The sequence below is a fragment of the Erinaceus europaeus genome, chromosome 18, assembly GCF_950295315.1.
Source record: "Erinaceus europaeus chromosome 18, mEriEur2.1, whole genome shotgun sequence".
Taxonomy (NCBI): Eukaryota; Metazoa; Chordata; class Mammalia; order Eulipotyphla; family Erinaceidae; genus Erinaceus; species Erinaceus europaeus.
The window spans coordinates 73,860,810-73,878,886 of NC_080179.1; the positions used below are offsets into that span (position 1 = coordinate 73,860,810).

Here is an 18,077-nt window from a genome sequence, read left to right on the forward strand (position 1 = left end):
TCCGTCAGAGACCACAGCTGCACCAGCTAGCACCCATGGGTGGGGGCCAGTCCGTCAGAGACCACAGCTGTAGCAGCTAGCACCCATGGGTGGGGGCCAGTCCGTCAGAGACCACAGCTGCAGCAGCTAGCACCCATGGGTGGGGGCCAGTCCGTCAGAGACCACAGCTGCAGCAGCTAGCACCCATGGGTGGGGGCCAGCTCTGCGACCACCTGGAGCAACAATGAGGGGCCGTCCTGCCTCTGAACCAGATCCACCGGTGGGGGACCGACTGGCCCTATTTCAGCACTTCTCCCTCAAGTCCGTAGGTTTTCAGAAACAGGCTGTGGAGAGGGTCAAGACCACCTAACCAGGATATGTGCTCAAGAACCCTCCCAAACCAGCCTTCTTATCTTCATCTGAACCATCCTGAGGGGCAGAAACACAAAATCACCTCAGACTGTGGCATCTGCAGAAACATTTCTGGAAAGACTCTATATGTAAAAATAATAACTGAGGGGCCAGGTGGTGGTGCACCTGCTAAGCGCACAAATTACAGTGCAGAAGATCCCGGGTTCAAGCCCTTGGTCCCCATCCGCAGAGAGAAAGCTTCAGGAGTGGAGAAGCAGGGCAGCAGGTGTCTGTCGTCTCTTTCCCTCTCTATCTCCCTCCCCTCTCAATCTCTATGTATCAAATAAATATAACTTAAAATATTAACTGAAAAGTACACATTCTGAAAGGAGCTTTTGCTGTGTTATTATTCACTAAGATACCAGCAACTGTGGGAGTCGGGCGGTGGCGCAGCAGGTTAAGTGCAGGTGGCACAAAGCGCAAGGACCGGTGTTAAGGATCCCGGTTCAAGCCCCCGGCTCCCCACCTGCAGGGGGGTCACTTCCCAAGCGGTGAGGCAGGTCTTCAGGTGTCTGTCTTTCTCTCCCCTCTCCATTTCTCTCTGTCCTAGCCAACGACAATGACATCAAAAACAACAATAGTAACTACAACAATAAAATAACAAGGGCAACAAAAGGGAATAAATATTAAAAAGAGAGAGAGATACCAGCAATTGGAGTATGAATCGAACTGGCAAGGCCCATATCCAACAAAGAAGCAATTACAGAAGACAGACCTTCCACCTTCTGTACACCATATAAAGAATTTTGGTAGCTAATTCCCATAGGGATAAATGTTAGAGATGACCACCAAAGGGCTCTGAACTGTGATTCCATCAGGACCCAGAGAAAGAAGAGGGGAGGAGGGTGGGGAGAGGAAGGAAGGATGGTCAAACGTAGATGTGATTTAGAAAGAAAGAGAAGCAAGACCATAGAAGACAAGGGGGTGTGGGTGGCGGCACACTTGGCTAGCTGCACACGTTACAAGACAATGCACAAGGACCTGGGTCAGAGTCCCCAGTTTCCAACTGCAGGGGGGAGTCAGCGGGTGTCTATCTTCCTCTCCCCTCTCAAAGTCCAAAAAATATCGAGGGGAAAAAAATGGCCTCAGGGGCAGTGGGTTCATAGTGCAGGTATGAAGCCGCAGAAATAACTCTAGAGACAAGAAGAAAATGGACAGATAGAGACACAGACATAGGTAGAGGTATAGATAGAGTCCTAGAAATAGTCAGCTTGGGAGTTGGGCGGTAGCACAGTGGGTTAAACACACGTGACACAAAGCGCAAGGGCCAGCACAAGGATTCTGGTTCGAGACCCAGCTCCCCTCCTGCAGAAGTGTCACAATGGTGAAGCAGGTCTGCAGGTGTCTGTCTTTCTCTCCCGCTCGCTGTCTTCCCCTCCTCTCTCCATTTCTCTCTGTCCTATCCAACAATGATGACATCAATAACAATAATAACTACAATAATGAAAAACAACAAGAGCAACGAAAGGGAAAATAAATAGTTTTAAGAAATTTTAAAAAGAAATAGTCAACTTATATCTATGATCTTGGAGGAACTAATCCAGCTTCCAATGGAGGGAACGGGAACAAAACTCTGGCGGTAGTCAGCATGTGGAGATTTCATCTCTATTGTAATACTGTAAATCACTAAATAAAAAAATTTAAAAAAAAGAAAGATAACAGAGGGCAGGGGTTATGCAAACAGACTCTCATGCCTGAGGCTCCAAAGTCCCAGATTCAATCTCCTGCACCACCGTAAGTCAGAGCTGAACAGTGCTCTGGTTAAAAAAAAAAAATACCAGCAATCAAAACAGAGTGGCAAGAACAGATTCAAGACAAATGGGTGGGGGGCTGGGTGGTGTCACACTGCTGAGCGCACGTTACCACGTACAAGGATCCAGGTTCAAGCCCCCAGTCCCCACCTGCTTCACAAGGGTGAAGCAGTGCTGCAGATATCTGTTTCTCATACTTTCTCCATCTCTCTCCTCCTCCCGTTCTGTCCTACTCAATCAAACATAGTAATTTTTAAAAAGTAGAATGGGCGGTTGCTACGGCATGGTGCTGGAAGGATGGGGAAGTTACGTGTTTATTAGACAGTGGAGTTGCAGTAAGAGGAAACTGCAAAGTTCTGGTGATGAAGCTGCCCAACAGTGGAAACACGCTTACTGCCACAAGTCCATAAATACTCGGGACGTTCTATATTTGACCACAGCGCTCGCCGGCATAGCTGGTGGTGGTACCGAGAAGGGAAGCCGGGAGCTCTAGTGTCTATAAAGGTGAAAGCTTTAATGTTTGGTTTGCATATTTTGTCACGATTTTGAGAAACAGATGAGGGGCCAGGTGGTGGTGCACACAAGTTGAGCACGCATGTTACAATGCACAAGGGCCCAGGTTCAAGCCCCCTGTCCCACCTGCAGAGGGAAAGATTTGCAAGTGGGGAAGCAGTGTTGCTCTCTACCTCTCCTTCTCTCTCCATTTCTGGCTGTCTCTATCCAATAAATAAACAATTAAAATATTTAATAAAAAATGAGAGACCCAGCAAGCACACAATAACTATGTACAAGTAGTAACTAAGAAAAACATAGCATAAGTATGGAAAATAGTAACTCAGAAGGAATACTGTGAAAATAAACAAAGGGCCAGGTGATGGCGCACTCGGTTGAGCTGTTACGTTTCAGTGCACAAGGACCCTGGTTCAGGCCCCTAGACCCACATGCAGGAGTGAAGCGTCACAAAATCTTTCTCCCTCCTTCTCCATCTCCTCCTTCCACTTCAGTTCCTGTCTCTATCTAATAAATGAGTAAATAAAATAATAAAAACTATATAAAGAGAACAAAAAGTAATCCCTAACAGGCATGCTCACAGGTCAGAGGCTCTACCCACTAGGCCTTCAGGTTTTTGTTTCTACTTTTTTTTTTTAACATTTGTATGGAAATAGCATAAAGGTTATATGCAAAAAGACTTTCCTGCCTTAAGCTTTAAGTCTCGGGTTTAATTCTCCACACCACAAGCCAGAGTTGAGTACTCCTCTAGTGGAAAATAAACATTTCTTTGATTATTTACTATGTGGAGGAGAAAGCCAGAGAATCACTTGTGATGTCAACGATCGAACTTGGGACATCCACTATGTCAACAACAATAACTACAACAACAGAAAACAAGGGCAACAAAAGGAAAAATAAATAAATATTAAAAAATCTGGGGAGTTGGGTGGTAGCACAGCGGGTTAAGCGCAGATGGCGCAAAGTGCAAGCACTAGCAGAAGGATCCCGGTTCGAGCACTGGCTCCCCACCTGCAGGGGAGTTGCTTCACAGGTGATGAAGCAGGTCTGCAAGTGTCTGTCTTTCTCTCCCCCTCTGTCTTCCCCCTCCTCTCTCCATTTCTCTCTGTCCTATCCAACAACGACAATAATAAGTACAACAATAAAAAAACAAGGGCAACAAAAGGGAATGAATAAATGAATACACAAATAAATATTTTTTTTAATCTAGATAGCCAGAAATTGGGAGGAAGGGGGAAATAGAGAGAAGGAGAGAGAGACACCTGCAGCACTGCTTCACCACTTGTGAAGCTTTTCCCCTGCAGGTGGGGGTGGGGGTGGGGCTTGAACCTGGGTCCCTGCACACTGAAACATGTGCACTCAAGCAGATGTGCCACCACCCGGCCCAATACTCCCTGCACTTTACAGCAGCCCCGAGTGAAGCGAGAAGTCCATCTGCAATCCAGAAATGCTTGCGTTTTCCTGTCTGGCAAGTGCTGATACAGTCTTCCTTTTATTTACTGTAGCAAATTCAACAGTTACTTTCCATCTAGTGCTTGTTACTACCACTGGCTACAGCTACCTACAGAATACCACTGCCCCAGCAATAACCCTAGAGGCAAAAATAAAATAGAAACAGGGAAACAAAAAAAAAAAGGGGGGGGCTGGCCGCCAGGAGCAGTGGATTCTTAGTGGCAGCACCCAGATCCAGCAAAACCCTGGTAAAATGGGATCAGTGATAGGGACGAGGAATGAGAGGTGCAGAGGGAGTAGGAAAGGGAAGGGGAAAACTGTTAACCTGGGTGAAGAAAAAAGGAATCAGGTGCCTAGTTCCTTTGTAACAGCCAGTTACCTGCACATGTCACAGTGCACAAGGACCCAGCCTCCAGACCCCGGTCCCCACCTGCAGGGGCAAAGCTTCATAAGGGTGTCCGTCTGTCTCTATGTCTGTCTGTCAGTCTCTCTCTCCCTCTCTCTATCTCTCTCTCCCCCCCTCCCTCTCGATTTTTGGCTGTCTCTATCCAATAAATAAAGATAATTAAAAAAAAAAACAGTACTGGAATAACAAACTGGTACAACATAGGCAACAACAAAAGGGAAATAAAATAGCCTCCAGGAGCACTGCATTTGTAGTCAGGTACTGAGCCCCAGTGATAATCCTGGAGGCAAAAAAAAAAAAAAAAAAAGGAATTACAACCTGGTGCTACTATGGCAACAGTGCAGAAGATCCTTAAACAATCTTAATTAGCAACACCGAGGGTGGCACAGTAGTTGAAGTGTTAGACCTGAGCTCAATCCCCTGTGCTGATTCCCTTTCTTCAATAAACAAATTTTTAGAAATTAGTAATAGAGTTACCAGGGGGTTAGGAAGATAGAATAATGGTTATACAAAAGACCCCCATGTCCCCGTTCGAACTCAAGCACCACTATAAGCCAGAGCTGAGAGTGTGCTCTGATTAAATAAATAAATAAATAAGGTCTATCTTTCTCTCCCCCTGTCTTCCCCCCCTCTCTCCATTTCTCTCTGCCCCATCCAACAACGACGACATCAGTAACAACAAAAATAACAACAATAAAACAAGGGCAACAAAAGGAAATAAATACTTAAAAAATAATAATAAGGGAGTTGGGCAGTAGCGCAGGTGGTTAAGCGCAGGTGGCGCAAAGCACAAGAACCGGCAAAAGGATCCCAGTTCGAGCCCCCGGCTCCCCACCTGCAGGGGAGTCGCTTCACAAGTGGAGAAGCAGGTCTGCAGGTGTCTGTCTTTCTCTGCCCCTCTCTGTCTTCCCCTCCTCTCTCCATTTCTCTCTGTCCTATCCAACAACTACAACATCAATAACAACAATAATAACTACAACAACAAAACAATAAGGGCAACAAAAGTGAATAAATATTTTTAAAATAATAATAATAAATAAATAAATAAATAAATAAATAAATACGCCAGGTGAGAGCACTCCTGGTGAAACACACACATCACATGTAAAGACCCAGTCCCAACCTGCTGGCGGAAACTTTAACAAGCAATGGAGCAATGCTTAAGCTGTCTCTCTTTTCTCTCTCCCTATCTTCCACTCCCCCTCAAGTTCTCTCTATCCTATCAAATCAAAAGAAAGGGAGGGTGAGAAAAGAGGGGAAGGAGAAAAAATGGCCACAGGGAGTGATGGATTTGTCATGCAGGAGCCAAGTCCCAGCAATAATCTTGATTGCAATGAAGAAGGAAAAAGATGGAGGAGGAACAGGACAAGGAGGAGGCGCAGGAGGGGCAGGAGGAGGGGCAGGAGGAGGAACAGGATGAGGAGGGGCAGGAGGAGGGGCAGGAGGGGCAGGAGAAAGAGAATTCTCATCACATGCCCTAGCACTTCCTCTTCTGGAAAGCAATACAAAGGTAACAAAAACATTAACTCTCAAAAGATTTTGCATGTCCCATGTTCACTCCAGAATTAGTTGCTAACAGCTAACAACACATAAATGGCAGATGAGTGAACAAGCTGCGCTGTGTACACACACACACCGAATTATTATTCATCAATAAAGAAATAAAGTGGACAGGGGTTGGGAGTAGATAGCATAACGGTTATGCAAACATCCTCTTATACCTTAGGCTCTAGAGTTCCAGGTTCAACCCCCTGCTCCACCATAAACCAGAACAGAGCCGTGTTCTGGTTAAATAAACAAAAAAGGTGCCGGGTGGTAGGTCCCCAGCTGCAGGGGGAAAGCTTTGCCAATGGTGAAGCAGTCAGTGTTGCAGGCGTCTCTCTCTCTCTCTCTCTCTCTCTCTCTCTCTCTGTCTCTCTCTCTATCTCCCCCTTCCCTCAATTTCTGGTGGTCTCTACACAATAAACAAATAGAATAGAATAGAAATTTTAAATAATAATTAATAAACTAAGAAAGTTCCAGTACATATACACAATGGAGCTTTCAAAAATTTTAAGGTCACCGCATTTGCAATAATATGGTCAGAATTTGAAGGCACCATATAGAGTGAGACAAGCCAGAGAGAGAAAGACCAATGATCTCACTTATAGGTGGAACTTAAGAACAGTAAGCAAAACATACGCTGAGACTTGGACTGGGAGTGGCGCATTTCACAAAAAATCGAACTCTGGGGAAGGAGGAAGAGGGACAAGATGAAGGGACATTAAGAAAAAAAATAAGTGAACCAATATTACTATTTGCAACAACATATATGAACCCTGAAGCCATAATGTCAAGTGAAATAAATTAGAGAGAGAAATACTATAAACATCCCTTATAAGCAGAATATTTTTTAAAAGGAGAAAGGGAGAAAAAAAGAGAGGAAGGAAGGGGGAAGGAAAGAAAGGAAGGAAGGAAGGAAGGAAGGAAGGAAGGAAGGAAGGAAGGAAGGAAGGAAAAAGAAATCACAGAATAAGACTGGTCTTGTGGCTAGCAGATATGGAAGATGGGACGAGAGCTGTCAGGCGACAAAAAGGTACTAAGGTTTATACAGAAATACTGCTTTTTTATAGAGGAAATAATGTGAAGAGAATAAAACCCAAGAGGGCTCATCACAAGAAATTAATATTCTTCACTCTTCTTACATCTGTATGAGAAAATGAATGGCGACTACTGTGATCGTTTCACAACATAAATGTAAATCAAACCACCAAAATGTTACAAGCCTTCAACTCGCAGAGTGCTATGTGGACAGCCCTTTCTTGATAAAACCAGGGTTTCCACGTACACACTCAAGTGAAGATGAAAGAGAGAGTATTTGCAGCACTGGAGCTTTGCCACTCCAGGCCAGTTTCTTCAGGTAGGAGCAGAGAAAGGCAGCGGAGGAGGGGAGCGCCATCACGGCCCCAGAGCTCCCTCCGGAGCCGGAGCCAGAGCCAGAGCCGGAGCCGGAGCCGGAGCCGGAGCCGGAGCCAGAGCACTGCTGGAGGAAACACCTACCGCACAAGCCAGCTCACTCCTGAGTCAGCTGTGTCGCTGGCCCACAAGGTAGTGATCTGAACACACTGGTCATTCTCAAGTCTGGCTCCTCACTGAGAATCAACACTACTCAAAAAAGGCAAAAACACCACGATCCGAGTGCTGGTTTGGAGGAGGCGCTAATGCAACATGAGTGAGAAAGCCATCACTCCATGGCCGAGTCCCTATAAATATGTTCCCACACATGCATAAAGCTCCTCCTAAGAGAGAAAAAAGGCTTGGGAGAACAAAAGAGAAGATGTACATTACACAGCTATTAGGAGAAGCTGGGCTTATTTTTCGGATTGCCATGGTGGACTAGTAGGTGGGAGAGGGAGGGAGCAGCACACAAAAGAGAGTACAGAGTAACACCGCGACACCGCGACGGGCGGGGAGATAGCTCACCCAGTAGGACAGACGCCGCGCCATGCACAGGGGCCGGGGCCGGGGCCGGGGCTGAGCAGTCACCGCACAGGAGCACCATGGCACCAAGGGAAGGTCGGGGGTTGTGCCGGCACCCCTCTGGCTCTGTCTGAAATAGAAAGCAGGAAAAGGTTGGCCCGGAAGCAGCGGAATCCCCAACACGCCCTGGCACCGCCACTACACATGCGTGTGTGCAGTCAGGAAGTGCACAGCCCATCCAGAGGCAGGTGTGCAGCGCAGTGCATCTACTGTGCAGAACACGCCCTGGCACCGCCACTACACGTGTGTGTGCAGTCAGGAAGTGCACAGCCCCATCCAGAGGCAGGTGTGCAGCGCAGTGCATCTACTGTGCAGAACACGCCATGGCACCGCCACTACACATGTGTGTGTGCAGTCAGGAAGTGCACAGCCCATCCAGAGGCAGGTGTGCAGCGCAGTGCATCTACTGTGCAGAACACGCCATGGCACCGCCACTACACATGTGTGTGTGCAGTCAGGAAGTGCACAGCCCCATCCAGAGGCAGGTGTGCAGCGCAGTGCGTGCATCTACTGTGCAGAACACGCCTGGCACCGCCACTACACATGCGTGTGTGCAGTCAGGAAGTGTACAGCCCCATCCAGAGGCAGGTGTGCAGCGCAGTGCGTGCATCTACTGTACAGAAGGCTTCTACAAAGAAGGGCTGTCTGTCCTCAAAGAAGCGGTGACCGTCACCATTTGTAAGTGCATCAGTGGAGAGGCTCTAGGAAGCGTATGCCTCATCACATCTGCCATGAAGGAGATGGTGCTCCAGATGTGCACAGACACCCGGCTGCACACAGCTGTCTGGGGTAATGGAGTAACATCATCCCAGACCGGGCGGCACTGCTGCTGAAGTACTGAGCTCTGAGCTCTTAGACACGAGCTCCTGCGCTCCTCATAAATAAATCCGTCTTTAAAATGAAAAGTGCCGGGGGTCGAGTAGCGCGCAGCTGGCCGAGCACATGCACTGCCATGTGCAAGGACCCCACTCGCCACCTATAGAAGCTTCCTGGGCAGTGGGAAAAAGTCTGTAGGCAGCTCCCTTTCTCCCACTCCTCTCAATTTCTGTCCTATCAAATTAAAAAAAAAAAAAAAAAACAGGCGGAAGGTAGATAGCATAATGGTTATGCAAAGAGACTCTCATGCCTGAGGCTCCAAAGTCCCAGGTTCAATCCCTCACATCACCATCAACCAGAGCTGAGCAGTGCACTGGTAAACAAAATCAAACAAGAAAAAAAAAAAAAGATAAAAAGGGAAAATGGCCACCAAGAACTGAACCCCAGTAACTCTGTTGGCAAAGGGGGGAGAAAGGAAGAAAGAACAAAATACCCTCTAACACATGCAAATGATTTACATATGAATTATTATACAAATAAAAATAACCAATAAATGGTCAGGGAGGTAACAGCAGTAGATAAAGGGTTAGACTCTCAAGCATGAGGTTCTGAGTTCAACCCCAAGCAGCACATGTACCAGAGCGATGTCTGCTCGCTCACTCTTGCCCACCATCTATCTATCTATCTATCTCTCTCTCTCTTTCGCTCTCCCCTATCTCACTGATAAAGAAAATATTTTTTTGCCTCCAGGTTTATCACTGGGGATCTGTGCCTTCACTATGAACCACTACTCCTGTAGCCTTCTTTTTTTCTTCAATCTTTTGATAAAGCAATGATGGAGAAGATGGAGAGATGGGGAAGACAAGACCCCTCCGGACCTGCTTCAACCTTGCAAAGCAAACCTACCCCTCACTGCCCCCACCACAGGTAAGAAGCTGGGGGCTCGAACTGGGATTCTTCTCTGGGTCCCTTCGCTTCATACTATGTGCATTTAACCCAATGTGCCACCACTTGACCCCCAATAAATTGTTTAAGTCAACTAATTAGGGTTAGAGAGATAGCAGACAGGATAATGGTTATGCAAAAGATTTCCATGTCTCAGATTCTAAGGTCCCAGTACCATCAATGCTCTGGGATGATGATGATTTTATTATTATTATTAAAGTAATGTCCTGGGACCAGAGAGGTCGCTCACCAGGCAGTCATGTGACCTGACACGCACACTGCCCAGGTTGAGTTCTGGCGCCGCACTTAAGGAAGCTCTTATTCTGGTATATGTCGCCCTGTCTCTCTCAGTAAAAAAATGCAGCCTGACGGGGGCCGGGCGGTAGCGCAGCGGGTTAAGCGCAGGTGGTGCAAAGCACAAGGACCCACGTAAGGATCCTGGTTCGAGCCCCTGGCTCCCCACCTGCAGGCGGTCGCTTCGCAAGCGGTGAAGCAAGTCTGCAGCTGGTCTATCTTTCTCTCCTCCTCTCTGTCTTCCTCTCCTCTCCATTTCTCTCTGTCCTATCCAACAACAACAGCTATGACAATGATAACAGCAACAACAAGCACAACAAGGGCAATAAAATGGGAAAAATAGCCTCCAGGAGCAGTGGATTCGTAGTGCAGGCACTGAGCCCCAGCAATAACCCCGGAGGCAAAAGAAAGAAAGAAGCAGGGAGAGAAAAGAAATGGGAGCTTTAAGGGGTACAGACTGCACCCCCCCAAAAAAAAGGTGAAAGATAAAATGTGGGTGATAAAAAAATCCCTCACAAGAACTAAATCTGAGTAAGTAAATATGAGACACTGCTCTATGTGTGTGCGTGTGCATATGTGTAAGATCTCATGAAAACCAGTCTGCTCAATCCCCAAATTACCCAGTAGATTTAAAGACTGGAAGGCATTAGGTTACTAAAATAAAAGAAAAATGTGCCGGAGTCATAGCTGATTATCAATTTTGAGTAAAGCTAGTTGTGCCAAAAATTAGTGCTATCACTTAATTCATAGAAATTTCTTCTATTTTTAGATCTTTACAACTGTAATTTTTATAATATTAGACTCCCCCTGAAGTCAACGAACCAAACAGATTATAACGTTCTTGGTTTGTTTAGTGGAAAAGTGAACACAAAGCTGGTATTCTGGGCTCCGCCATTAACTGTAGACCAGGGATATTGCTAAGTGATAGGTCATGTGCTTTCCATATCTGAGGCCCTGGGTTTAAATCCCAGGACCACTCCTCTCCCCTCCCCCACACAAAAAAAAAATTCCTAAATCCTGCTTCCTTGTCTTTAATTTTTAATATTTTATTATTTATTTATTTATTTATTTATTTATTCATGAGAAAGATATGAGGAAAGAGTGAAAGAACCAGACATCAGGGGGCCAGGTGGTGGCACACCTGGTTGAGCGCACATGTTACAGTGCAAAAGGACCCAGGTTCAAGCCCCTGGTCACCACCTGCAGGGGGAAAGCTTCATGAGTGGTGAAGCAGGGCTACAGGGTGTTTGTGTATGTGTCTCTGTGTGTGAGTGTGAGTGTGAGTGTGAGTGTGTGAGAGAGAGAGAGAGAGAGAGAGTGTGTGTGTGTGTGTGTGTGTGTGTCTTCCCCTCCCCTCCCTCTCAATTTCTGGCTGTCTCTATCCAATAAATAAAGATATATTAAATCACTCTGGCACGTGCTACCGGGGATTGAATGTAGGACCTCACGCTGGAGAGTTCAATGCCTTATCCACTGTGCCACCTCCCGGACCACTATTTTTTTTCCCTTTTTCCCAAAGCACTGAGCAGCTGGCACAGGGGATTGAACCTAGCACTTTGAAGCCTCAAGCATGAAAGTCTCTTCACATAATCCTTACACTATCTACCCAGGTGCCTTGTCTTTAAATGAAAGGACCCAGTTGTGATAATCTCTAGAAGTGAAATAAATATACAATTTCAAAATTACACAGAGCTCATAGGAAGCTTACAAATTTTCAGTTCAAGGGAGTCAGGCGGTAGCACAAAGCCACAAGGACCGGCGGAAGGATCCTGGTTCGAGCCCCGGGCTCCCCACCTGCAGGGAAGTCGCTTCACAAGTGGTGAAGCAGGTCTGCAGGTGTCTGTCTTTCTCTCCCCCTCTCTGTCTTCCCCTCCTCTCTCCATTTCTCTCTGTCCTATCCAACAACAATGACATCAATCATAACTACAACAATAAAACAAGGACAACAAAAGGGAATAAATAATAAATAAATATTTTTAAAAAGTTTAAACAAAATTTCATTCATTTTGGAGCCAGCTTAACAAACTGATGGTTACAAGCATTTAACAGAATCACAACTTAACAGAAAACACAGACATCAGACATCCCCAAAAAAGTTCATGTTAAAATGAACTCCTGGACATCTCAACTTTTATCAATAGCAAAATGAAACTACATGTGTAAGGCTTTTTGTGACTCTTGAAATTGAAATAGTGCTTCTCAGTTTCTAGTTTAATCAGGCACATTTCTCAGTTTCTATTTCTATCATGCACACTGGTCAAAAGCCCTAGTTACACTTCCTCAGTTTTTGAGATGCTGGAATCTGTTAATTACATTATGACACCTACAATTCGCAGTTTGGCACCTCCTTCTAACTACTTCAACATGCGTTTCAAAAGTAAATGGCTATTAGAGGTGCAATGAACTGATCGTATACCTAAAAATGAAGTTGATGGAGCATCTCTCTTTTTGTACCTTCTCCTGGCAGCCATTTTTTCTATTTTATTGGCTAGAACAGAAAGAAACCAAAAGGAGAAGGAGACAGAGAGGGAGAGAGAGAAAGACAGACACCTGCAGCCTTGCTACACCAACTGTGAATCATCACCCCTGCAGGTGGAGAGGCAAGGGGTCAAACCTGAGTCCTTGCACTCAGTACTATGTGCTCAGTACTAACTATGCTTAACAGGATGAGCCACTGCCTGGACACCCTCTTTCTCTCCCTCTCTCTGTCTCCCCCTCCTCTCTGATCTTCTCCATCTCATCTAATCAAAATTAAAGAGAGAGGAAAAAATGGCCACCAGGAGTAGTGAATCTGCAGGGCTGTCACCAAGCCCCAGTGACAATCCTGGTGGCAATAAACAATAATAAGAGGAGCAGGAGGTGGGGCCAGGCAGTGACAAACTTGGTTAAGAGGCACACATGAGGGCACAAGGTCCTGGGTTCAAGCCCCTGGTCCCCACCTGCAGGGGGAAGCTTCACAAGTGGTGAAGCAGGGCTGCAGGCGTCTGTCTCTTCCCCTCTTGACCTCCCTCTCAATTTCTGTGTCTATTCAATAGTAAATAAATTAAAATATTTAATAAGAGGAGGAGAGGAGAGGAGAGAGGAAAGGAAAGGAGGAGCTCATGCAGACAGCACTTAATCACCATGCCTGAGGACCCGGGTTCAAGCCCCCCAGCAGGGCTGGGCGAGGAGACTGACAAGCAGCAAAGCTGACTCTTGCCTTCTAGCTTAAAAAAAAGTCATCAGGAGGCAAGAAGCACTATCACCAACACTGATGGAAATGGCTTTAATAAAAAGCGCTGGGTGTGGCGGGAGTGAAGAAGCTAAAAGCACAAGTACACAAGTGTCTTCCCAGTGTGTTCGTCTCACTGAGACCCGGGCGGCGGCTCACAGGCTGGCTGCACATGTCGCCGTGCTGGGCGCGAGGAAGGACCCGAGTTTCAGTCCCCAGTCTACCTGCTTAAAGGAAGCTTCACAAGTGGTGAAGCAGTGCTGCAGGTGTCTTGGCGCCTATCTCTCTCCTCCCCTCCTTCCTCACGACACCCTCCCAATTTCTCTGTCCTGGGAGTTGGGCGGCAGCACAGCGGGCTAACGCACAACTGGTGCAAAGCGCAAGGACCGGCATAAGGATCCCGGTTCAAGCCCCCGGCTCCCCACCTGCAGGGGAGTCGCTTCACAGGCGGTGAAGCAGGTCTGCAGGTGTCTGTCTGTCTCTCCCCCTCTCTGTCTTCCCCTCCTCTCTCCATTTCTCTCTGTCCTATCCAAAACGACAACTTCAATAACAACAACAATAATAACTACAACAATAAAACAAGGGCAACAAAAGGGGATAAATAAATAAAAATTTTTTTTTTTTAATTTTCTCTGTCCTATAAAGGAATGAAGGAGGGGGGGAGGGAGGGAGGATGGAAAGGTGGGTGGGTCACTGGGAGAACAGGAATGAAGCCCCAGCAATAACCCTGGTAGCAATAAAACAAGTCTTACACTGGGTCAGCATGGCATGCGGCTAACTTATTCACTGAAACTTTTAACAGTGTGGTAGGTGCTAGACTTGAACATCAGTCCAACAGACATGACAAACTCACACACAATTATCCAGGTAAGTTATTCTGATGGTAAATTTTAAGCTATGTAAATATTTAGGATTTTTAAAAGTTAAATCAAGAGACACACACACCCTAACAATGAGCACAAAAGGAAAAAAAATTGGTAGTCAAAATTAATTGGTCAATAAACAGAAAAAAATGGTGACCTTTGAATAATTCTTTTAATATTCATCAGAATGAAACAAACAGAAACTGAGCTGAAAGGGTAGAGAGAAGGGAGGGTCTGACAGCACTGCGCCGCCACCTGTGAAGCTTCCTCCCTGCAGGTGGGGACTAGGAGTTTGAACCCAAATCCTTGCAAATAGTAAAATGCATGCCCCACCACCCAGGCCCATGAATAACTCTTTTTTAGATTTTTTTTTTTAATTTGTTTATGAGATGAAAATCAGAGCATCACTTCAGCAGGAGAGATGCCACCAGGAGTCTAACTTAGGTGGGATCTCATGCATCAAAAGTTCAAGCCTTTAAGCACTGTGCCACCTCCCAAGCATCCATACCACCCGACACCCAATACTCTATCTTTAAACGTGTAAGTTGGGAGTCGGGCGGTAGCGCAGCGGGTTAAGCGCACGTGGCACAAAGCACAAAGACCAGCATAAGGATCCCGGTTCGAGCCCCCGGCTCCCCACCTGCAGGGGAGTCGCTTCACAGGCGGTGAAGCAGGTCTGCAGGTGTCTGTCTTTCTCTCCCCCTCTCTGTCTTCCCCTCCTCTCTCCATTTCTCTCTGTCCTGTCCAACAACAATAACTACAACAATAAAAAGGGGGGCAACAAAAGGAAATCGATAAATAAAATATTTTTTAAAAATAAATTAAAAAAAAAAAACATGTAAGTTTAGTAGCCTAGAAGGTTGTTCAATGGGTAAGGTGCTGAGACTCTCAAATATGGGATCCTGAGTTCAATCTCTGGGACTGCATGTGCCAGAGTGATGCTCTGGCTCTCTATCATTAATACATAAAGCTTTAACCATGCACAGACTGAAGACACCTTAGGATCTGGGAGACTGCAGGGCAAAGACAGTAAGGGCTCCTCTCCACCCACCACCCAGTGAAACCTCACCTGGAGCTTAATCCAACAGGCCCAGGCAGGACTTCAGCCACTCTGGGATTCTGTCCTAAAGTGGCAGCCAATGTAAATAAATCTTATGCATGGGAGGGGGGGATATAAAGAACTTCTATGTCTTGGACTGGTGTAACCCCTTTGCAATGGAGAGCTGTGCAGGTAAAAGGCTTTGAGCCTATGTTATTGACAAGACAACACTGCTGAGAAGTAGCTCAGCCAACCTCGTATGTGCAAGGCCTTGGGTTTGAGTACGAAGCACCACCAGAAAAGGAGAAAATACAGGGACAGGTGACTTATCAAACAACATACGGCAACAGAGAAGCATCCATCCATTTCTAAAGAAATGGAATTAACATCTTACACCAAAAGTCTGAATGTTTTGCAGAGAACTAGAACAATCTGGAATCTTAAACATCAGATCTAGAAAGCTTTAACAATTGTTAAGTTTATTACATCTAATTAAACACTCTACAATGAATGAAAATGTCTAATACTGTAAGAATCTCAAAATAAACTCATAATTCTCGCTAAACAACTCCAAAAGGGTGGCAGAAACACATTCGATATAAGTGAAAAGCTTTCACTATGTGTCAATGCAGATGTAGTTATAAATGTTGTATAAAGTTATATAACATTACTCTCTTAATCTGAAATAGTTGAGCTTCAACAATATTCAAATGGCTCGTCTTACCTACAGTAATGTAAAAAGTTTACCAAGTGTTACTCGGGAGTCGGACAGTAGCGCAGTGGGTTAAGCACATGTGGCGCAAAGCACAAGGACCAGAGTAAGGATCCTGGTTCGAGCCCCCGGCTCCCCACCTGCAGATGCAGAGGGGTTGCTTCACAGGCGGTGAAGCAGGTCTGCAGGTGTCTGTCTTTCTCTCCCCGTCTCCCCCTCCTCTCTCCACTTCTCTGTCCTCCCCCACGACGACATCAATAATAATTACAACAATAAAACAACAAGAGCAACAAAAGGGAATAAATTTTTTTTAAAAAAGTGTTACTTCAACACAGAGTTCTGAATTATAGCCCGCTGAGTCAAGATAAAACTGGTATGGCAAAATATTTTTCACTAACCAAAGGACGTAAATCAGAGCATTTATTTCGTACATGAGGATTTACTTTTCCCTAAAGCAATGAAATGTAAACAGTCAACCTTCTGCCACAATTCTTTCCTGAACTACAGAAAGCTATTTTTTTCACCAGAGCAGTCTCAGGCAAGAGGCTCTGCATATGGATTATGCTATCTACTCCCACCTTAAAATGTTTCTTTAAATGTCAAGGAAAACAGGCTAATAAGTATCTTCTATCCCCAGCATAAACTCAAATGGATACAGTACTTTATCTTTTCCTGGGCAAGGCGACCAATTAAAAATGATGTTATGGTAATAGGCTAGGTATCAAACGCAATTAAGATGGGGGGGGTGATACCACTAGGGAGACGATTAACATGTTTCCTTTAAACAGTGTCTGAAAGTTCTGTCTGAATTACACAGACCTGCCGCTGCAGAGTCCTGCAGCTCTCCATCAGCTCTCCAGAGTACACTTAAGTCAACTCTACGCTCCCAAGAGATACTCCCTTTAACAGCCTTTTTGTTCTCCCAAAGACGCCGAACAGTTAACTCCACGTCATTTGTGTAAATTCCATGCAAACATTCTAGACAGCGCCGGGAGGGGCCGGCTCAGCGGGTAGAGCACTGGACTTTCACGCCCGAGGCTGCCAGTTTCACCCCCAGCACCACATGTACAGTGATGCCCTCTGGCTCCCCGACCCTACTCTCATGTGAAATTCTCTCCAATATAAAAAATGAAACAGATTTTTAAAAATAAAAGTAAGGGTGGGGGTAGACAGCATACTGGTTGTGCAAAGGCTTCCGTGCAGGCTCCCGGGCCTGAGGCGCCAAAGTCCCAGGTTCAATCCCCTGCACCACCATCAGCGAGAGCTGAGCAGTGCTCTGGTAAAGTAAATAAATAATAAATAAAAATGATTTTACAGGTTTTCTATGAGTAATCGACACTTTCCTTATTTGATTTAAACATATTCAGTTACCAGAATCCCTACCAACCCACCTCCTGCTTTCTCAGAAGGAAAACTCACCACAGGGATTACAACTACTAACTTCTTCTTGAATAATTTATTGGATTACTGGATAGAGACAGAAAGAAACGGAGAGGAAGCAGGGAGAGGGGAGAGAGACGGAGAGACACCTGCAGCGCGGTCTCACCACTGTGAAGCTTCCCCCCTGCAGGCGGGGGCTTGAACCCGGATCTCTGAGCGCTGTAACACGTGTGCTCAGCCAGGTGCGCGCCATCCGGCCCCAAACGAATATCATTTTCTTTGAAAGAGAAGTAGCGGGAGTCGGCCAGTAGCGCAACGGGTTAAGCGCAGGCGGCGCAAAGCACAGGGACCAGCGTGAGGATCCCGGTTCGAGCCCCCGGCTCCCCACCTGCAGGGGTGTCGCTTCCCAGGCGGTGAGGCAGGTCTGCAGGTGTCTGTCTTTCTCTCCCCCTCTCTGTCTTCCCCTCCTCTCTCCATTTCTCTCTGTCCTATCCAACAACGACGGCTGCAATAATAACCACAACAATAAAACAACACGGGCAACAAGAGGATAAGTAAATATTTTTTTAAAAGAGAGAGAGCGACAAGTAGCCGGTCATGCGGTGGCGCACCTGGTCGAGCACACAGGTTACAATGTACAGGAATCTTGGTTCAAACCCACGGTCCCCACCAGCAGGGGACAGGTGGCCTCAAAGCGCGGGGCTGTGCTGTAGATGCCTGTCCCCTCCCTCTCCTTCTCCCTCTCCCCCACCTTCCCTCTGGATTTAGCTCTACCCAATAAATAATAAA

At 46.2% G+C, this 18,077-nt stretch overlaps 2 protein-coding genes across 9 annotated transcripts in view; both read right to left on the minus strand.

Annotated features, from left to right (window-relative positions):
- WDR33 (WD repeat domain 33) overlaps positions 1–18,077 on the minus strand; it is a 137,546-nt gene that overhangs the window by 118,111 nt on the left and 1,358 nt on the right. For 7 of the 8 annotated variants that reach the window (XM_060178161.1, XM_060178160.1, XM_060178158.1 and 4 more), the window contains exon 2: positions 7,972–8,098. The exons of the other annotated variant lie outside the window; for it this stretch is intronic. The gene's annotated coding sequence lies outside the window, so the exon portion shown is untranslated. The remainder of the gene's footprint in view (positions 1–7,971; positions 8,099–18,077) is intronic. 8 annotated transcript variants of the gene reach the window in all.
- The window catches only part of POLR2D (RNA polymerase II subunit D), a 129,316-nt gene that overhangs the window by 97,363 nt on the left and 13,876 nt on the right, over positions 1–18,077 (minus strand). The window lies entirely within an intron of this gene.